A 22438-nucleotide genomic window follows, 5' to 3' on the forward strand; every position below is an offset into this window, starting at 1 on the left:
GAGGAGGAGCCCCGAAGTAGTCACCAAAGTTCGGGCCAGAAATTGATAAGGAGTGGAGCTCGGTGGTGCCAAAAGAAAAGAAACAAATAAATAAAAGTAAAAAACAAATAGAAAACGACAGAGACAAGGGACAAGGTGAAGGACATTTTAAAAACACTTTTATCTTCATGGAGTGTTAAAATAAAAATTCATGTTTGCTATAAAAAATTCAAGCAATGCAGATGGATGCGTTGAAAGAAAAAGTTCCCTCCTCTTCCCCCTCTTCAAAGATAAGCTCCATCAACAGTTTGTGGTAAATTCTTCCTGAATCTTATCTAAAACTTTTTATGTGGTGCTGAGGATCAATCCCAGGGCCTTGCATGTGCTAGGCAAGAGCTCTACCGCTGAGCCCCAGCCCCAGCCCTCTACTCATTCCTTAATGTGTTTCAACCAACCAAACTTCTGTCTTGTTTCTTGCTTTTGGTTATGCCACAGTGTGTCAGAGACACCTTTCCATGGCAGGACCTACTGCTGTCCTCATCTCTGTTTTTTATTTTTGGTACTGGAGATTGAACTCAGGGGCACTTAACCACTGAGCCACTTCCTCAGCCCTTTTTTGTAGTTTATTTAGAGACAGGTCTTGCTGAGTTGCTGAAGGCCTTGCTAAGTTGCTGAGCCTGGCTTTGAACTCGAAATCCTCTTGCCTCAGTCTCCTGAGCCCCTGGGATTACAGTCATGGATCAGGGCACCTGGTTTCTTACTCTTTTTAAAGGCTTTGTCACTTGCTAACTGTATGACTTTGAGCAAGTCATTTAAACTCTCTTAAGAGAGTTGGTATGCTTAATCTTTAAAATGGGGATAAAACGTACTTACTTCAACAGGGCTGTTGTGAGGATTAAATATGTTAATATATTGGAGGTATCTTATACAGTGGCTGACACACATTTACTGCTCAAAAACATTAGCCTGCTGGGGATAGTAGTGCATACCTGTAATCCCAGTGGCTCGGGAGGCTGAGGCAGGAGGATCACTAGTTCAAAGCCAGCCTCAGCAAAAAAGCAAGGCACTAAGCAACTTAATAAGATCCTGTCTCTAAATAAAGTACCAAAGGGGCTGGGGATGCGGTTCAGTGATTGAGTGCCCCTGAGTTCAATCCTCGGTATCAAAAAAATATACATATTTTTTTGTATATATGAGCTCTCCTTGCTGGGAATAGCTCCATGTTTAGCTGTACCATGATTTATATAACCAGTTCCATAACTATGATTACTTAATGTGAGATAATGTTTACAAATATGGCCATAAAAATTCCATCTTTTCTGGTACATGTGACTCTGTGATATGACTTTGATGTTTTCTTCATCAAGAGATATTATCTATTTCTAGTCTTCTTGAATCTGAGCTGGCCAGTCTCATGTGACTGGCTTTGATCAATAAAATGCAGTAAAGGTTGATGCCGGAGCACTTGTAAGCCTGTGTCTCGAGAGGTCCTGCTGCTTTTGTCCTCTTCCTTTTGGAGTCCATCGTGTAAGGAAGCTCAAGCTGGATGACTGAAGAAGCCACCTGGAGGAGAGCCAAGGTGCTCCAGCTGCCAGCCCCAGCCACACAGGACCACACAGGACAGGTCAGGTTACTGACCTGCCACCTAACTGCGAATGCAGGAACAACCTCCTCCAGATGTGTAGAACAGAAAAGAGCCTTCCTGGCCAACGTGTCCAAGCTGCAAATGCACACAAACACAATAAATGGTTGTCACTGGAAGCCACTTTGTGGGGTAACCTGTTAAACAGCAACAGAACGTTGATACGCTTAGGTTGTTAGTGCAGTGATTGAGACTCTAATGGCCCAGGTTGGAATGCAGGCTCCATCTCTGCTATGTGACCGTGGGCATGGCCTGTAGCGTTGCTAAACCTGTTTACTCACTGGTACCCTAGGATGCTTTGGGTTCCTATCTCATCAAATTGCTGTGAGGATTCAGTGAGATAAAGACTGTGTGTGGGGGGGGTACAGGGCCAGTCCTCCCAACATCTTCACAACCGCTGCTGCAGTTATTGTTGTTTAAGGAAGACTAACCTGGAGGGTCAGGGAGATGAGTGTTAAGGGTAAGTATTCAATTCATAAGGTGGACACTGGGGACTGAGAGCCTCTTGGGACCAGAGACCCATGCTAGAGTAGTCTAGGAAGTGGCAGCAGTTGGGCAGCAATTATGTTCTGCGTGAGTATGAAGGGATATACACGTATGTACAGGTGAGTTCTCTGAATGCAGTCGTGGGTTAAGGTCAGAACGAGGAAGAAGAATGGACGCTGTAAGGGAACTTGAGACTATTGGAAAGGCATGAGGGTCAAGCTGAGGGAAGACTTCACTCAGATGAAAGCCCAGCTTCCTGACCATGACCTGAATGCCCTGGCCACCTCTCCTTACTTACAGTGCTTCAGTCACCATGGCCCGCTTCAAACTTAGCAAGCTCTTTCCTACCTTGGGACTTTCATACTTATTATTCGCTTCCCCAAGAGAGCCCCTGAGCCACTCAAGCAAGAGTACTCTATTTCAGATGACTTCTCTGTTTCCTTCACCCTGCGTACAGCTATCTGAAGCTTTTAGTCTATTTCACAGCTACTTACTTTCTTCCTTCCTTGCATTTATTGCTACCTGAAATTATTGTGTTGATTCATCTGTTTACCTGTGCACTGTTTCTCACTTTAGCAGGTGACCTCCACCAGTGAGGAACTGGTATCTGTCTTGCTCATACCACATCTCTAGCACCTAGCACCTAGCACAGTGTCTGGCAAGCAATCAACGACTGTGAGTTAAACAAACATGAATAAAAGTTGGGAAAAGGAAGCCATACTCCAAGAGGTAAGAGGATGGGCGGTCATTTCCTGGAAGAGGGTTTCACAGAAAACGTGGAATCACCTTGTATAACGTCCTCATTCCACAGGAAGGGAAACTGAGGCTCGGGGAAGAGGGCTGGCTGGCTTTCAGGCCCCCAGAGAACAAATTTCTATGGAAACTGAGGCATTTGGGATTAAATGACACAGACCTGAGTGGTGAATGAGGTCCAGAAAAGGTCAAGGCCACCCCTCTGAGGTCATCAGTGTAGGTCTGTAAGCCACCACCATTCTCATTCCGTCTCTTTAGATCAGAGGTGCCAGTCAGCTGAAAATCTGAAAGGCGAGCTGGGGAGGGCAGAGAGGCCCCATTCCCGGAACAGGCATTTTATATTCTGAGGTAGCTGGGGATAATGGCTCTTACAGAAATAACCCAGCCTCTTCGCCCTCCTTCCAGCCCTCACACCTCTGCCCTCCCAAAGGTGAGGCTAACACTTGAATTCCTCTCAGCAACACTTATGGCTTTCACAGGGCCTGCAGGGAACAGGGTGATCAGCAGAACCATCCCTGTCCACTGGGGGCTCACAATCTGTTGGAGGGAGCAGAGTAGGAACTTCAAGCTGCCAAGTGATAGTGCTTGGGTTTGGGGGAGCTCACGAGAGAGATCCCCAGAGGAAAAGCGCCCTGAAATAGATGAACATACAAAAATCACCCAGTCCATGAGGTAAGAGTAACAGAAGTAACTGCCAGTGGAAAGGGTGGGAAGCAACACAGCCAAGTTGGAGGAACTCTTTGCAGTTTCAGTGAGTGGAAGCATGAGGGATTTGAGAGGGGGACCGCTGAAGAGGAGAAAAAAAAAGGAGTTTGAGCAAATGTGGAGGGTCTTGAATGTCAAGCAAGAGTTGGGTGTAGGTGTACAGAGAGAGCCACCAGAAATTTTTGACCAACGGACCAAGATCAGGTTTGCACAGTAGAAAGTGCCCTGTTTTAGAAAGGTGGGCAGGGCCTGAGAATGCGGGTAGGGTGCGGTTGGGGGGCAGATGGAAAGGTAGAACACCCTATGGAATTCTGGATGGGCAGCTCGAGGTAAGATCCCTATAGGAGGAATGAATTGAGCCTCGGTCTCTACAGGGCTACTATCGTCACTTCCCGGCCTCCTGCGCCATGCCCATCCTGACACCCAACTTTCGCCCATTCGTTTCAAACTCCAAGTCGGAGCAGAAAAGAAGCTCTGCTGGAACCCTAATCCTAGACGTGAGGTCCGAGCAGGAGACTTCAGCTCCCAGGATGCTTCGTTCTCCAGCTCTGCAGATCGCGCAGGCTTCTTTTCCAGAAAGGAGGGGCGGCTCGTAGGCTGGTGGGACTCGCCGTCTGGGCAAAGTGCACGAAACCTGGGGACCGCCATCTTCACTGGGAACAGACCAATCGCACACGGAGTGGGAAGTTCGTGCTCCTCTCTCTCGTCATTTAGTATGGATACTGAAATAAAATGCGCCTAGTCATTGGAAACCTCGTTATTATGAGTTACACCGAGAATTCATCCCATTTTGCGCCTCAGTCTGGGACGGCACCCCCAGGAACACAATAGGACAGCCCAGCATGGCCGCACTCAGCCGGATTCCATTGAGGGCGGAGTCGGAAGCGGTCCCGCCCCGCCTCCCGGCAGGAGGGGGCTTCCGCTTCCGGCAGCGGAGGCTGCAGCCTCGCTCTGGTCCCTGCGGCTGGCGGCCGAGCCGTGTGTCTCCTCCTCCGCCGCCGCCATATTGTCTGTGTGAGGAGAGGGGAGAGCGGCCGCTGCAGCAGTCGCTTCCACCACAGGTACCGCGGGAGCCACCAGGCGAGGTCGTTGGGGGTTGGGGGTGGGCCCAGGATGGGGCAGCGGGGCGCGGCCGCCTCCCACGCTTCCAGCGGACTCCCGAGTAGCCCCGTCGCCTTCCCCTGCCCCCCCTCCACACACACACCAGCCGAGGCCCCTGCAGTCTATAGGGGAGGCCCGGGGCCACCCCCAGGGCCAGAAAGCGAAGCTTGGGCTCAGAGGCGGATGTGAGGGTGGGAAATCGTTGTCGGACTCCAGTTTTTTGCAAGAGAGGGGTGCTGGACTGGGCGGAGGCTAGGGGGCAACTTGGAGGTGGGGTCGCGGGGGGGGGGAAGGGAGCTTGAGGGGTGGGGCCACGGGGGGATGGTGGGGGAGGGTGTCGTGGGAGTGGTGCCTGCTGGGTAGGGTGGCGTGAAGCCTCCGCGGAGAGGGGCAGCTGGAGTTAGGGCCTTCCTAGGGTCTAGGAAGGAGCTGAGGTCTGGGTGGAGCTGAGCTTCCCACCTGCAAACTGGGTGCGAGGTGGAGGGGTCCCTGGGCGGGCTTGCTGGGGAGAAAGGGAGATGGAGCCGTGAAGTGGAGCAGAACGGGTGGAGTTGGGGTTAAGGGCTACTTGCCAGCCTGGGGGGAAAGGGGAGGTATGTAGAACGAAGGGTTGGCTAAGAGTTACCTGTGTTGGTGACCTTTTGAGTCAGTAGGACTTTTAAATTTTGTTTCTTGTTTATTGCAGTGTTGGACCATATCTAGGCTAGGCAGGTGATGGGTGGAGCTTCTGTAGTTTGTTTTGGGGAAGCAAAGTCAAGAGTCAGGGGAATTGCTTTGTGGCTTTTGCTTTTGTGGCAAGGGAAAAGGTTCTGAAAAGGAGGTGACAAGTTATTTGGGAAGACTTGATTACCTTTTAAGTGCTAAGTTGTATGAGAAGGGGGCTTGGAGGGAGGAAATGAAAATAAAATTAGGAAGGGAAGATTTTTTTTTTTCCCCCAAGAGCTGAAGACCTCATTCCATTTAAGGAGTGCAGTATAGGCCAGTGCTTAAGAACTAGACTTCCTAGTTTCCAAATATCAGGGCCTCTGTAAGCCTCAGTTTTCCTGTCTGTGAAATGTGGATGATACATCCTAGCTCAAATTTATGGCAAGGAAATAAATTAGATAATTTGTATCAAGTGCTTACCACAGTGCCTGTAAGGCAATAAGCACTCAACAGTTCTTACTGGACACTGTTATTAAAGGGCGTACCTGGTATATTTGGGGTGTCTCCTGTCTAGATAAAGTTTATTCAAAAATCTGACTTCAGAAACTATCTTTGTAGTTACTGTGAATCAGTTGACCTAACTGGCTTCATATTCATAGACTTGGGGCTGAAGTTCCAGGACCAATACTAGTTCTTTTCCATATCCTTTGGAAAAGTTCACCTGCTTAAGTCTTACCAGAGCAGGTTTGTCCTTCTATGACTTAGAGGTATTTGACTTTCATTTGTTATTGGAGGAGAGTATGTGATTTGAAGAAAGAAGATTGGATGTTTATTTAGATTGGTTTGGTTTTATCATTTGGTTACAGAGTTCAGTTACTTTAAAAACTAGAACAACAGGGCTGGGGATATGGCTCAAGTGGTAGCACGCTCGCCTGGCATGCATGAGGCACTGGGTTCCATCCTCAGCGCCACATAAAAATAAAATAAAGATATTGTGTCCACCTAAAGCTAAAAAATAAATATTTTGAAAAAAAAACTAGAACAACAAAGCACATATACCTAATTAATTAATTATTTTTTTAATGGAGAATAAGAAAAGCAGAGTACATATTTAAGGGGGAACATGGGTCAGTTTCTGAATTATTGTGGGATTGCCATGCTGTTCGAGGATGAAACAGGTGTAACTTCTTTTCCACGAGGTGCTTTTAGTTTTCCTGTTGCTTACACACACACACAAACCCACTCTTCCAGGATGAGATTTCGCTTTTATTTAAATATCTTTAAATGTATACCTTTACATCACATATGCTTAAAAGGGTATTTTGTTTTGTGGTGCTGGGGTTCAAACCCTGGGCTTCATTCATGCTAGACAAATGCACTGCCACTGAACCATATCCCCAGCCCTGAGATTTTCTTTAGAAAGTGGGTTTAAAGACTTACATCGGGTTTCGGTTTATAGTTGGCAGAAATGACACCCTCACCCTGCACCATGTCCATACTTTAATCCCCAGAATCTGTAAATAAGTTATGTTACAAGGCAGAAAGGACTTTGAAAATGTAACTAAAATTAAGAATCTTAATAGGACCTCGCAGTGGTGGCACACACCTGTAGTACCAACTACTGTGCTGCCTGAGTCAAGTGGATTGCAAGTTCAAGATCAGCCTGGGCAACTTTGTGAGGCCCTGTATCAAAATTTTTAAAAAGTGGGATTGGGCCTGAAATTGTAACTCAGTGGTAGAGCACTTGCCTGGCATGTGTGAAGAGGTTCACTCCTCAGTACTGCAAAAATAAACAAGAATCTTAAAATAGGGATATTATTATTTGGGAATAATAGGCCCTGTCTAATCACATGAATCCTTGAAGGCTCAAAGAACTTTCTCCAGCTGGATCAGACAAACATAAGGGAAAACCAGAAATTTAAAGCATGAGAGGAACTGTATTTGCTATTGTTAGATAGAGTCACATGGAAAGCATAAGAAGGAATGTGGGCAGCCTCTAGTATCAGCCAGTGAGGAAATGGAGACCTCAGTCCCCCAACCCTGGGAACTGAATTCGGCCAACAACCTAATGAAGTGAGAAGTGTATTCTTCCCCAGAGTTTCCAGCAAAGAACAGCTTTGCACACACCTTGATTTTGGTCTCAGAACTCTAAGCAAAAGATCTAGAAAAACCTACCCAATTTACAACCTGCAAAATATGTGAATTAATAAAATTGTGAGATTTTAAATCACTTCCTTTGGGATAATTTGTTATAGAAATAATAGCACACTAGTATAGATTTTTGTTATTGGGAATGGGGTACTATTACCTAAAAGTGAAGTTGACTGTGGGTGAAGTCTGGAAGAATTTTGAGGATCATGGTAGAAAAGACTTAGAACAGATTGTTGGTAGTAATTTGAATGTTAATGACTGCTGGTGAGGGCTCAGATAGAAGTGAGGTACCTGTTGTTGGAAACTGGCAGAAAGGCAGTCCTTTGTATTTACAGAGTGGCAAATAAGCTTAGTAAAATTGTATCCTGTGGTTATACGGAAGACATAATTTGTTAGAAATAAACCAGATATATAGCTGAGAAGATTGTCAAGCAGAATATTGAAGGTGCAGGTTTATTTGTGGATGTCTAAAAGAGTGAACCTTGTGAGATTCATGTAAAGCCCCCTAGATTCTTGATAATTTTATGCCAGCAGAAACAATGCTGTCTTCAATCAAAAGAGATGGAAATTAAATAGGATTGGTAGACCCCTCCCAAATTTTGACAGGAAGAAAGTGGAGAAAACTATTCACATACTTGCACGTGAATGTGCTGCTTTTTCATAAAAAAAGAAGGGTGATTCAGAGGTGGAACCAGGAGCCCAGAGGGGCGGAGCTAAAAGGCTCAGAGGATTTTTTCCCAGGATATAAAATAGAATGAATTTTAAAATGACTTTGCCAGTTTTTTTTAATGTTTTATTGTAGATGGACACAATACCTGTATTTTTATTTATTTTTATGTGGTGCTGAGGATTGAACCCAATGCCTTACATGTGCAAGGCAAGTGCTCCACCATTGAGCTACAACCCAGCTCTGAAAATGACTTTGAAAGTGTGGCTCTCTTTCCCCTTAAATTTTCTTCAGTTGAACTAGAATGCCTGTGAAGTTATTCTATGCCTGTCTCATTATAGTATGTTGGAAATAGATAACCTTTAAAAAAATAATGGCCCAGGTCTTGTGCTTAATTTTATTATATACAGAATGTCCTATACCTGAATTAAAGGATGAGAATTGGGACTGTCTGAATTGATAAGCTTTAGATGAGATTTTGGGACTTTGAGTTGATGCTGTAGTGATATGAGACCTTTGGGAAGCTCGGGATGGGATGAATGTATTGCATTTGGGAGAGATTTGAATCTTTGGATGTCAGAGGGTAGATGGTGGTAGGCATTATGCCCTCCGCACCAACTCCCATCCCTTTGTCTGTTTTAATCTCTGGAATCTGAGCATGTTATGTAGCAGAAGGAACTTTATGGGACCTTTAAGCTTAAGGATCATAAAATTGGAAGATTATCTTGGATTTTCTTAGTGGATCTAGTCTAATCACGTGAGCTCTTAAAAGCAGATAACTTTTTCCAGCTGGAGTCAGAGAAGTAGACAGAAGTTAGAAATTTGAAGCATGAGGAAGACTCAACCTGCCCTTGTTGGAGGGGGCTACATGAAAAGCATAAAAAATGCAGCAGTCTCTAGTAGCAAAGGTCAGTCCCATTTGATAGCCCCAGAGAAATGGGGACCTCAGTCCTTCAACCACAAGGAACTAAATTCAGCCAACAACCTGAATGAGCAGGACGGAGTGTCCAATGATGAATGTAACTGGTGAAAACCCTGGTTTTGTGGCTTTCAGAACCCTAAACAGAGGACCCACCTAAGCCCACCTAACTCTGGCTCTAGAAACCGAGATAATAAATTTGCGTTGTTTTGTTTGTGGTAATTTGTTACAGCAACAATAGAAAACTAATAACAGGGCCAGGCATGGTGTGCATACCTGTAATCTCAGCGATTCTGAAAGCTGAAGACAACAAATTGAAGCTGGCTTCAGCAATTTAGCAATATCCTGTCTCAAAAAGATCTAGGGATGTAACTCAGTGATAGACTGTCCTAGGGTTCAGTCTAGGGTTCAGTCTCTGCTACCACCAAAAAGGGTAAAAAAGCTAATGCAGGGTTTTGTGGGTTTTATTTTAGAATTTTAGAATCCAGAGCACTTTGGTCTGAAAGTCTTCACAGAGTATAATGCCAGCAGTGCATGAGGCTGAGGCAGGAATATCCCGAGTTAACACCAGCCTCAGCAACTTAGCATGGCCCTGTCTCAAAAAAAAAAAAAAAAAAAAAATTGTAGGGGGGGAACTGGGGATGTGGCTTAGTGGTTAAATGCCTCTGAATTCACTCCCCAGAACCACACACAAAAAAAGACTTCACAGAAAAATGGTGTTGAGTAAGGACTCTTCCTTAATGTTTAAATATTCCATTACTAGATTCAGTTTGAAGGAGATAGATGACTAGATTGGTAAATATAGATTCTAGAACTCTGGCCCATTTTGGTAGGATTGTTTTTAAGAATTAATAGCCAGTTATACATTGATCTGTATGTTGTATCTTCCACCCTACCCCAGCTTGATGTTGTAAGACTTTTTCTCCCTGTCACTGTCATTTGGGGTTAAAAGTCAGATTTAGGAAGCATAACTACATAATGGAGCTTCTAGATTTTTTTGTCCTATTTAATTTTTAGCACTGGGGATTGAATGTGGGGATGCTTTACCACTGAGCTACATCTCCAGGCCATTTTATTTTGAATCAGGTTCTAAGTTGCTGAGGTTCTTGCTAAATTGCTTAGGCTGTCCTAGAACTTGCTGTCCTCCCATAGACTGCTCAGTTGCTGGGATTATAGGCACATACCACCATGCCTGGCTGAGTTTCTTTTAAGAAAAATCTCTTGTTTTTGTTCTTTAATTAAATTCATAAAATGTGGTCTAACTAGACCTTAGAGCGTGGAGGAAATGAGATTATAGGCGTGCACTACCATGCCTGGTTCACTTTTCAAAAGCATTACTTAAGACTAGTTACTTTCTCTGTCTTTTTCTTAATAGGGTCATTGTAAGGATTAATGGAGATTATATATATGTATAAAACACATTTAATATGTTACCTAACACATAAGTGTCTCCAAAATATTAACTGTTTATAACATTTATGATAGCTGTTTTGACAACTGTACAGCAATTTTTTCATAAATATTACAATTTGTATGAGTTCAGAAACTGATGTGATTTACCATTGAATGAAGTAAGGGCTTCACATTTTCAGGTAATAATAAATAATGCTTATAATACTTGATTTAATGAGAAACTGGATTTGATCCTTGGTCTGTCACAGTTTACTGGGTGACCTGGGCCAAGTTTGTTTAATAGGAGTATTATTGTGTTCTTACATCTAAATTTCTTTGGGCTCCTAAGATGAATAATTTCAAAAGTAGCATATAATTTAGTTATTTTGTAATAGAAATCTAGGCCAGCCAGCTTTTCAAATGAAGAAATTCCCCTAGGATTATTAAGGAAAAGTGGCTGCTGTCATTGTAGCAAAGGATATATTTGCCTTGGGTTAAAGACAATGGGTAGTTTTCTTGTGTGTGCTTTTTGTGTGCTTCGGAGTAGAATTCAGTAGACTTAGTATACACACAGTCACATGTAGTATACCTTTTTTTTTTTTTCTCCTTTTAATGGGAATCAAAGATTGAGCCTTTTTTAAAGTTTAGGGTAAAATAATTCACAGTATTACAAGATAAAGCTAGGAGTGGCATTTTCTGGGTCCTACAAATTCTGTGTCTTCAGCCTTAGACATAAAAAAAACCTACTTAGCAACAGTTGCTATCATGGGAAAGCTTTTTTTTTTTTTTTAACATTAGTGATGATAATATTGTCTTGCATAGAAAATGTTATCTAAAAAGAGGGTTTTGTGTTTAAATAACCAGGATTAGGTTAATCTTTATAATTTTGTATGTTTATCATCTTAAATGCCCTTTATATTGGCTGTTCTTTTACACTTTCTGCTCTTGTGGGTTTTTCTGACAAGATTTTTATTAGCTGAAACATTTTAGTTTGCTTGGAATTTTGGACTTTTTCTGAAGTTATGACTAATGTTCTAATGGGCATTTCTCAATTTAGCTCTCTCTCTAATGTTCTAAATTTTAAGAAAACCACCCTGTTATAAATGAATGGGTAAATTATTTTCTAAAATAAATTGTGTCCTTGTCAGAAAGTACAAAATAGCCATTGTTGGCTATTGGATTTATAACCAGTCAAAAGATGTTCATTCAGCAGATCCTAAATGCCTGCTACATTTCTTGCAGGTACTCTGCAAAAGATCTCCAGATTGTCCCTGCCGGCAAACTCACAGTTGACATTTTGTCAGATATATTTTGCCACCTAGTAACATTTGAAGGTGTTGTCTCAATGAAAACTCCAATTTACTTTGTGTCTTAGCTATACTTTCTAAAACAGAAATGAAGGGGTAAGGGTGGGAATGGGATCAGGAATTAGTTGAGATGGCCAGTGAGGAGTAGAAGGCAGCAGGATAGTGGGAAAGATTCGGAGTTGGGGGAAGCTCACTTAACCTCTCAAGCGTGGTTTCTCATCTCTGCCTCAGTAACTTATATTCAGCTTCTTCATCTGTAAAATGGGCTTTAGTATTTCCTACCTCAGGATTCTTAATGAAGATTAATAATAAAAGCACCATCTAATATTATCATCTCAGGATTACTGTGAGGATTAAAGGAGATAATTTATAAAATGCCTGACCCAACTAGTATTTGTTCTTTCCCTTCCCTGTCAATAAAGACACTGTGTTTATTGCTGAGGCTGCTCTTTAATGAGACTTTTGACTTGTACTTCCTGTTTCTGGTGTGGCCTGCTAGGTGGGTGAAGTACTTAATTGCTGATTAGGGGTGGATCTGTATGTAATTCAAAGACCAGTGTAGATTGCTTTAGTTACTCAGGTACTATGTATTTTGCCAAAGGGTATATTGTCTTGATGAGTCTAGGATCCTCTTGATTCTAAATAGACAAGTTTTTGTCTCAAATTCAGGATTAAGTTCTAGGTTTGCTCTATAGATGTGGCGTCAGAAATTATTTTCTGTAGTACTTTAGGCTGATTTGGGAATTGTTTGAATATCATGTGATAGGGATATGTTTGCAGGAGGACTTCTTCCTGCATTAACATCTTCTCTAAGTCCTGCTCAGTCAGATAATCCACTTAATTTAGTTTGCTCTGGTTGCTGTCATTTTTTTTCTGTGTGTGTGTGTGTGTGTGTGTGTGCGCGCGCGCACGCACGCGCGTGTTGGTAGTGGTAGTGGTGATTAAACCCAGGGACTCTGCTAAGCATGTGCCACAATCCTAGCCTTGCTCTGTATTTTTAAGTTATAAATTCCTTGGAGTAGGAATTTACCTTTATTAGTACTTATAAAGTGTGTATTTATGATCATATTGAATAACTATAAATGACCATTCGTACTAGAGTTGTCCTCCCATCCTTTTTTAAAAAATTAAAACAGACTTTATTGTCTGGCATTTAAATAGTAAGTATTCAAAAGTACATTTTTCTATATAATTTAGTGTGAGATTATCACTGTCAAATAAAATGTTTTCATTATTTGCTTGTATTTATCTGTGCCTTACCAGTTCATTTTTCCTTCCAAAATGTTGCATGCCACACTCAAGGCCATGAAGAATTTTCAGAAACTGCAACTAAGGACTTCACCGTATACCTGTAGCTACTTATATGCTCTTGCTACATGTAGTGGGGTTTTTTTGTTTTTTTTTTTCCCACTACCTTTCTCTGACAGTTTTTGGGAAACTTTTACCAGGATGACTTTCATACATCTTAAAAACTCATAGGATTTGTTGCACCTTAAAGAAATCAACACCAAGGCCCATAGATCCTGCCACCTAGCTAGTATGGGGAGGGCATATCTTGTGCCCCTTCCTCTTTCCCCGCCCCCCTTGGCAGTCACACAGAAAAGCTTTTCCATCTTTATTTTATACAACTGTGGCCTGGTGACCAGCTTATATTGTTGGATTTAGTAGAAAGAACCTGTTTGGGTCTTGAGTTCAAAATCGACCTAGGTTCAAATCTCGCATCATCGGTTAGTGATCCTGTGATTTGGGGCAGGTTTTTCAGCTTTTGAACTTGTTGACTTCTAAAATGTAAGTATGTGCTGTGTGCAGTGACACTCATCTGTAATCCCAGTACATCAAGAGGCTGAGGAGGAGGATCTCAAGTACAAAGCCAGCCTCAGCAAAAGTGAGGAGCTAAGCAACTCAGTGAGACCCTGTCTCTATATAAAGTACCAAATAAGGCTGGGGATGTGCCTCAGTGGTCGAGTGCCCCTAAGTTGAATCCCCAGTATCTCCAAAAAATAAAAAATAGAATGGAATTATGCCTTTCATCTGGTTGTAAGAGTCATTCATATGGTAGCAGTAATTATTAAAGACAAATCCTGGATTACGCTTTTGATTACTATAGGTCTGAAAGTTTTCCATCTTTTGGTTCCATTGGTTTGGGCCATTGGAATAGTTTCACATTATGACAATTTTTGCTTGTGTTGCCTGATCAAAAGGTACAGTATGCAGATGATGATTTTGTCATTTATTATATTTTGTATTATAGAAGACAACGCTAACTTCAAATTTTAGGATAGAACTGTGTTAACCAAATCAAACTGCTTGGTAATGCCTCACTTCATTGGAAAACCTTCCATTGTTGCTGTGTCATCTGTGTAACATCGATACTTTGATCCTTTGATCCTTCTGACTTAAAAGTACAGAAATGAAATTTTCACACAGAGAGCCCAGACACTTAACGTTTTTTTGTTTTGCCTTACCTCTTGGTTTATATTAGAAATATTGTATGTATTGGCTTTTAAAATAAGACTTTTGTATACTTCATAGGTAGGAATAAAAATAGAAGCCCCAGTGATATGAAGGATCATAATCTCTTAAAAGTTAAATATCCTGCAGATTCACATAAGCAGAAATGTCATAAATTCAGGATTTATTATGGATATTTATATTCCAAATTTCAAAGAGCTTAATAGAACCATGGGGGAAAAAAACCTTATTATCTTGACTTTGAACAGGTTGTTTTCTTAATTCAGTGTGCACCTGCAGTCTTGGAATTTGAAGGCTAAAAGAGTCAGGAAATTGTCAGGGAGCTAGTTATTAACCTTTGGAGATATATTTTTATTCTCAATTTATAAATCAAAGCAAAACTTTTCTCTTTACATGGCATTAGTTTGATATGTGAGGGAAAATGCTATTGGCCATTATTACCGATAGCATTAAACATCTCAGCTTAAATTAAGACAGGAAAAGAGAATCAGTATTAATTGGAGGAGCATATCTGGCAAGGTGGCCTGCAACTCTGGAGTCTGAGTCAGGAAGATTGCAAATTCAAGCCAGCCTGGGCAACTTAGTGGAACCCTGTCTCGAAATAGAATTTGAAAATAAGAATTGTGGCCAGGTGCCATGGCACACACCTGTAATCCCAGCAACTTGGGAGGCTGAGACAGGAGGATCACAAGTTTGAGACCAGCCGCAGCAATTTAGTGAGGTCTTAAGCAATGTAGGGAGACCCTGTCTCAAAAAATAAAAAGGGCTAGGGATGTGGCTCGGTGGTAAAGTGCCTTTGGACTAAATCCCCTGTACCCGCCAATAAAATAAAGTAAGGGTTGGGGATGCAGCTCAATGATAAAGAGTGCTTGGCTGGTGTGCATGAGGCACTGGGTTTGATGCACGGTACCATAAAAAAATTAAGTGGGAGGGGGAAAACTTCATTTACTCATATGTAATTTTTTTTATTGTAAGGTTTGTTTATTTATTTATTTTGTAGTGCTGGGGTTTGAACCCAGGGCTTTGTGCATGCAAGGCAAGCACTCTACCAACTGAGCTATATCCCCAGCCCCACATGTTTTATCCTATTTACATTATCTTATTTACTTTTTACTTACAAGCTATGGTTTGGAGGTCTATTTTGTGATTGATGTTTTGTTTTTGTGCTGGTGACCTTCCAGACCTTCTGAACTATACTTGGAAGTGTAGAAGGTGATTGCATGTGTGTTGAAATAAAGGTGATTATGAAATAGTGTTCTCAATCTCTTCTGCATGGGTTTTGACTGTTCAGGTTAGGATCTCCACAAGTTATATAAATCAGAATTTCTTAACCAGTATACTTTAAATGAGTTTGAGATGAAATGAGATGCTGGTCCTTTAAGACCTGGTCATTTGTGTGAGGTACGGTGTAGCCACATGATCTAGATCCAGAGTATTCTTGATCATTTACTCCAGTGTCCATACAAACAGTAATTTTTTTTTTCTATATATCATGACCTTTTTAAAAGACTGAAAGCACTGATTTAGAAGGTTCAGTAATTGGGTGTCTTAACAGTTTTTAAGATTCAAGGGATCACTAATCTGAATCTTGGCTTCAGGTTTAGAAAAGACCATTTTCAGGTATCTAACTCTGAAATAATTCTTTTTTTCAGAAATGATTCAAGGAATTTTTTTTTTAAAGACTAAATGATTTAATGTTGGTCACTTGTGAAGAAATTCAAGTGTTTGTTTTGTTGTATGAGGGATTGAACCCAGGGGTGCTCTACGACTGAGTTGCACCCCACTCCTTTTTATTGTTTAATCTTGAGACAGGATCTCACTAAATTGGCCATGCTGGCCTCAAAACTTGTGATCCGGTCTGTGGGTATAGCTCAGTTGGTAGAGTGCTTGCCTTACATGCACAAGGCCCTGGATTCAATCCCCAGCACCACCAAGAAAAAAAAAAAAAAGGACAAAAAAACCTGTGATCCTTCTGCCTCAGCACTCCAGATCCCTGTGAAGGCGTGTATCACTATGGCCAGCTCAAGTTCGTATTTTCTTAAGCAGTACTGTGAGGCAAAATAAAGTTAGCTTCTGTAAAACTTGTCCTCACCTGACTCTAAATGCCACTATATCTTTCGAAGCTGACATTTTGTTAATCATCCATCAAGCTTGGGTCTAGCACTGGAATATAACTTGAAGCCTACGCTACTTTGTCTTTCTTCCTTTGGGAAAGGATGAGATGAACTTACTTTGAGCGACTTAATTTTAAAAATATTTTATGTATATCATCAAGTTAACCTTTTAAAATGGATCTTTTACAATGTTAAAAATGTATATTTCCTGCCTGGGGGGTGTAGCTTAGCACGTGATTAGCATGTGCAAGGCCCTGGGTTTAATTCCTAGCAACACACACACAAATGCTGATTAAAATGTGCATTTCCTGTTTGTCTAAGTGGGTAATTCTTTTTTTTTTTTTTTTTTTTTAATGGTTTACAGATTCCTCTAAGCCTGTAATAAATTTTTCCTCAATGTACGTGCACATGCACTTTGTATACATTTTCAGGGAGTTTATGGCCTCTGATCTCATTGATGAACTTCATTTTCAGTGCCATATCTTGTAGTCCAGACAATTGTTTCACCTTTTCATTACTTTTTAAATTTATTTATAAATTTATATACATAGTATAGAGCAAAGATTGAAGCTCAAGTGTCTTCAAGAATCAGTCCAGTAATATAAATGAATAGAGTTGTCCAGGTTTACTAACAGCATCTCCAGTAGGAGGGTTTTAAAAGAGCCTGTTGTTAGGGGCTGGAGTTGTGGCTGTATGGTAGAGCGCTTGCTAGCACGTGTGAGGCACTAGGTTTAGTCTTCAAAATATGTTTTTTTTAAAAATGCCTATTGTTGAATAGGCAAATCTTAGCAGATCTGATTTTTGTCAGTGCAGGAGGGAAGAATTCATTATTGCTAGAGAGGTAGACCTCCCCACCTTTCACCTTCTTTCCTTCTTTTGACAAACTAAAAAATAAACTAAACTGTTACTTTTTAAAATACTTATGAAAAAAATAATATATAATTCAACTGAACAGGTTATTCATTTTTTAAAAACATGAAAAACTCTTACACAAATATTTAATAGCAATATTATTCATAGTTATTATAAACAAACATAGTTAATATAAACATTATTCATAAGCAAAATGTGATTTACCCATATAGGATTCAGCCATAAAAAGGAATGGACCACTGATAAAATGAAAGAGGCCAGACGCCTAGATTTGGGGCTTGATGAGTCTAAAGAGTCTGGGACTGACATAGGGATTCATATGGTATATTTAGCTTTGAAAGCTAGCTCACTGTTTGCTGCCCCAGTACCACCCTATTTTCTATCTTTGGCAAGTTAATACAGCCCACTCTGTTAGCCCACATATTGATCACCTGCAGGGAGAATGGTTGTCTTCTGTGTAACCTACCTCCTGGACAGTAAAGGAATGAGAGGGTGTTAATTCCTGCGGCATTCTGGCTGGGCACAAAATAACCGAGCCTCCACACAGCCTTATAGGTTCAAAACAGGAACTCCTTTATTCTCTGCACTCCCATGAATGCCACTCACGCTGCCTTCTCCCGGGACACATCACACTCCAACCCGAAATCCCTCCTCCAGAAATCCTTCCTCCCCACTTCCCCAACCAATGGGAATCCACACAAGAACTCCAAAGTAGAAGTCTGAGGTGGACTGCAGGGGTCTAATATACAATTGAATACACAGCTTAACATAACCATCATCTCAATGGCTTGCTGGGGTCACCTCTCAACCACTCTGGCAAAAATGCCTTTCCACCTGGGCTATGGCTCTCAGCAAATTCCTTTGTTCCCAGTTTTCTCACTAATTAAATAGGTTAAATGACATACTTAAGGTAATATCCAGGGACAATTCAAGCTTTTCATTTGCATGTCAGTTTTTTCTTCTGTGTCCCATTGAGTGTCAGAGAGTTGTTCATAATATCCTTTCATCCTTTGACTAGCTACCAGACCTACAGTGATGTATCCCTTACTGTTCTCTTTAAAATTTTTTTCTTTTTTTTCTTTTTCTTTTTTATATTCTTTTTCGTTCTTGATATTGAATGTTTTTGCTAATTTGTTGTCAGTCACATTAGCAGTTTTTTTTAAAGAGAGAGATTTTTAATATTTATTTTTTAGTTTTCGGCGGACACAACATCTTTGTTTGTATGTGGTGCTGAGGATCGAACCCGGGCCGCACGCATGCCAGGCAAGCGCACTACCTCTTGAGCCACATCCCCAGCCCTACACACTAGCAGTTTTTAAAATCAAGTTTTTTGTGTCTTTCCAAAGAAATAGTTATCTTTGTTGATCCTCTTTGTTTTCTTATTTCTGCTTTTATTTTTTCTTCCAAGTTTCTTTGGGTTTATTTTATTTGTTTTTAAGTTTGAGATGTGTGTAACTTCTTAATTTTTAGTATGTTATTTTTTCAATGTATTTTTCTTGTTTGTTTTGAGATGGGTTTTCACCATATTGCCCAGGTTAATTTCAAACTCAGTGAACTCAAATGATCCTCCCACCTCACAGACTCATGGGGCATGTACCACTGTTCCTGCTTTGAGATGAATCTTTTAGAAAGCTTATGGTTGAATTTTTTTCTTTTTGAAAATTAATTAATATTTCATATTAATGTACAGTAAAATATACTCCTTGTGTGCATCATTATATGAATTTTAACACACATAGATTTAGATAACTGCCTTCACAACCAGGACAGAGAATAATTATGTCTTATCACCTTCTGCATGTTAACTTTGGTAGTCAGTCACACCTATTCTTTCACCACTAGTAATCTCTGATAACCAGTTTTCTGTTATGGTTTTATCTTCTCAAGAATGTCACACAGTGGTATTCCTTGGTTCAGTATCTTGCCTTTAAGATTCATCATATTAACGTTTCTGTCAGTGGTTGGTTCCCCCTCCCCCCGCTTTTTTTTTTTTTTTTTTTGCTGATGGACACAATACCTTTATTTTGTTTGTTTATTCTTATGTGGTGCTAAGGATTGAACCCAGTACGAGGTAAGCGCTCTACCGCTGAGCCACAACCCCAGCCCTAGCCATCCATATCTTGGAAGTATATTTTGGTTTTCACTCTTTGTTGATGATGTATAGAATTGCTATAAACATGTATATGGGCTTTTGTAAATATAAATTTTTATTTCTCTGTGGTAAAATTAATTATGAGTGGGATTGCTGGGTCATGTGAAAAGTATGAGTTTAACTTTTTAAGAAACTGCCAAACTGTTTTCTAGAATGGTGTAATAGAATTATCTAGAGACACAAAACCAATAGGAAATGTATACATATGTATGTATGATAAAAGGGCCTTTCTTAGAGCGGCTTAAATGATGAGATAGATGCTGGATAGTTCCATAATGATCGTCTGCATGTGGAGAGCCGGAGGACCAACTTTGCTCAGCCCAAGAAGTTGGAGCCTCAGAAAAAGAGGCACCAATGACATAGCCCCAGTCTGAGACTGGAGGCCAGAATAGCTGGTGAATGTTTGTGGGACTAGTGAAGAAGCTGCAGTCTGCTGTCCATGGGCATTGGCAGAAGCACTAGATGTATCTGCTCAAGAAGAATCCAGCTTGCACCTGCTGAGGCTTCCTCCTGCTTTTTGTTCCATCTGGCCCCCACCCTACTGGACAATGCCACCCACATTTAGGGTGGGTCTGCCCCCTTCGTTTACTGTCCCACATGCCACTCTGGAAACTTCTTCATAGACACCCAGAAGTCTCTCAACCCTAGGGGTGTCTCAGGCCTATCAAATTGACAGGCCAGATTTAACTATCACAAATGGCTATACTATTTTGTATTCCTACCAGCAATGTATGAGTTTCAGTTGCTCTAATCTTTTCTAGCACCTCATATTATCAGTATTTAACTTGTACTGTTGAAATAATTTTAGATTTAAGAATAGTTGCAGAGATAAAATTTTTATATGCCTGTTGTCTAATTTCTCTAGTGTTAACTTCTTACATAGTCATGGTACGTGGTTAAAACTAAGAAATTAACATTGGTACAATGCTAATGACTAAATTGTAGAATTTAATTGGGTTTTAACCAGTTATGTCATTTTTCTGTTTAAGTGTTTCATTGCAATAAGTTGTCATGTCTCTGAAAATGTCATATTGTCCATTCTGTGATTTTTATGACTTTTAAACTTTTGAAGACGATTGGTAAGATTTTGTGACTATCCTTTAATTTAGGTTTGACTGGTGCCTTCTCAAACAGATTATATTTATGAATTTTTGAGAATACTACAACAGAGGTGAAATGCCCTTCTCATATCAGGTATATTATGTCAATGTGACTTTTGGTATTTCAGTAATGTCTCCGCCATTAAGTAATTTCTTCCTTTTCACACTTACTCATTAGAAGGTCGTTCCTAAGTTCAGCCCACCTTTGAAAGGGAGGAAAATTAAACTCCATCTCCTCAAGGGAGGCATATCAAATAATTTGTGGGCATACATTAAGACCATCATAGTAATTAATAACTATCCTGGAGAATATGCTTTGAGGATCTGCATATAATCTTGTTTTTCGAAAAAGCTTTACTCACTAATATTGTATCTGTCAGTGGATCTTACCTACAGCAATTACTGATCTCATGGTGATCTCCTATTTCTTTGTTTCTACATGTTGTTTGGAATTCTTACAAAAGGAAGGTTTTAAAAAATTTAGTCATTTATATAGTATGGATATTTGCTTTGTTGTTTGGGGTTACAATCCATTACTCTCATTTGTTTTTGTTCATGTTGTTCCCTCCTTGGACGTTGGCATGCTTTCAGATCGGCTCTCGTGTCCTTTGACAACAAGATTTGCCAGGCTATCTTGTATTTTTCCTACCTCGATCTTAGAATCAGCCATTTCTTCAAATAGTCCTTTTCCCATTTATTGGAGTATTATATTTATAAGCCGAACTCTGGGCACAAGTTTTCTTTTTGCTACTCAGTGTCACTCTTTTATGTCCTCCCAGCACACAGGGCTAGGAATTTGGGTCCAGTAATGTCCATTTTGTGGGTGCAATACTATGAATTTTTACAAAATCACCTCTCAAGTATAGTACTAAATAGAACCTGCCATGATTAAACACTCATTGTTTTCTATCTCTGTTTTTGTTTTGTTTTGGTTTTTGTTTTTTCTGAACTCATAAATGAAAGTATACAGTATGTAAAAACAAAATACATGTAAAATTTATCCACATTGCCTGGCAGTGGCACACGCCTATAATCCCAGCAGCTCAGGAGGCTGAGGCAGGAAGATCACAAGTTTGAGGCCAGCCTCACCAACTTAGCCTCACCCTAAGCAGCTTAGCTATATCCAGTCTCAGAATTAAAAAAGGGGGGTGGGCTGGGGATGTGGCTAGTGGTTAAGTGCCTCTGGGTTTAATACCCAGTACACTTCCCTGCAAATAAAAAGATTTATCCATGTGTATAAATCGCTCCCTCTGAGGAATATTCCATTTTGTGGTTGTGTTACCATTTGTTGTCCATTTACCTATAAGAGATTGGTTGTTTTTATTTTTTAATTTTGAGACAGGGTCTAACTTCATTTTTGAGACTGACCTTGAACTTGGAATCCTCCTGCCTCAGCCTCCAGGGCACTACGTTTGGTTCACTGTTATTTTAATTACCTTATCTATATCTTTTTGTGAAGTGTCCATCTGTGTCTTTTGCCAATTTTTTAATTTGGTTTTTGGTGGTGGGTTTTTGTTTGTGTTTGCATTGGGGATTAAACCTTAAGGTGCTTAACCACTGAGTACCTCCCCAGCTGTTTTTGTGTATTAGATAAAGGGTCTTGCCCAGTTGCTTAGGGATTTGGGAGCCTCTCTAAATTGCTGAAGCTGGCTTTGAACTTATGATCTTTCTGCCTCAGCCTCCTGAACCCTGGGGATTACAGGTGTGTGGGGAATACAGCCGTGGGGATTACATGTACCTAACTTTCTTGAGTTTTTTATTTATCAAATATGATTTGCAAATATTTTCTCCTTGTCTGTCAAAAATCAGTAGCTCTATTTGTGTGGATGTTTCTGTTTTTCATTCTGTTTCATTGATCTTTATCCCTTTGCCAGTCCCACATTGTACTGATAGCTGTAAATTAGTAATAAGTCTTACAATATGACAGTGTGATGCTTGTAGACTTATTATCTTTTTTCAAAGTTGATTTGATAAGTCTAG

The 22438-nt window shown here is 40.6% G+C and overlaps 1 protein-coding gene and 1 long non-coding RNA gene across 2 annotated transcripts in view; one reads left to right on the forward strand and one right to left on the reverse strand.

Moving 5' to 3' along the window:
* Nucleotides 1-235: 235 nt before the first annotated feature.
* LOC143394381 (uncharacterized) lies at nucleotides 236-4191 on the reverse strand. Its single transcript, XR_013090690.2, has 3 exons — nucleotides 3021-4191; nucleotides 1618-1699; nucleotides 236-1542 (listed from the first exon to the last, which is right to left on the reverse strand). It is a non-coding gene; the product is annotated as an uncharacterized LOC143394381 (long non-coding RNA).
* Nucleotides 4192-4485: 294 nt separating this feature from the next.
* Csnk2a1 (casein kinase 2 alpha 1) overlaps nucleotides 4486-22438 on the forward strand; it is a 53824-nt gene continuing 35871 nt past the window's right edge. The window contains exon 1 of the mRNA XM_076851651.2: nucleotides 4486-4626. The gene's annotated coding sequence lies outside the window, so the exon portion shown is untranslated. The remainder of the gene's footprint in view (nucleotides 4627-22438) is intronic.

This window comes from Callospermophilus lateralis, chromosome 3 (genome assembly GCF_048772815.1).
Source record: "Callospermophilus lateralis isolate mCalLat2 chromosome 3, mCalLat2.hap1, whole genome shotgun sequence".
Taxonomy (NCBI): domain Eukaryota; kingdom Metazoa; phylum Chordata; class Mammalia; order Rodentia; family Sciuridae; genus Callospermophilus; species Callospermophilus lateralis.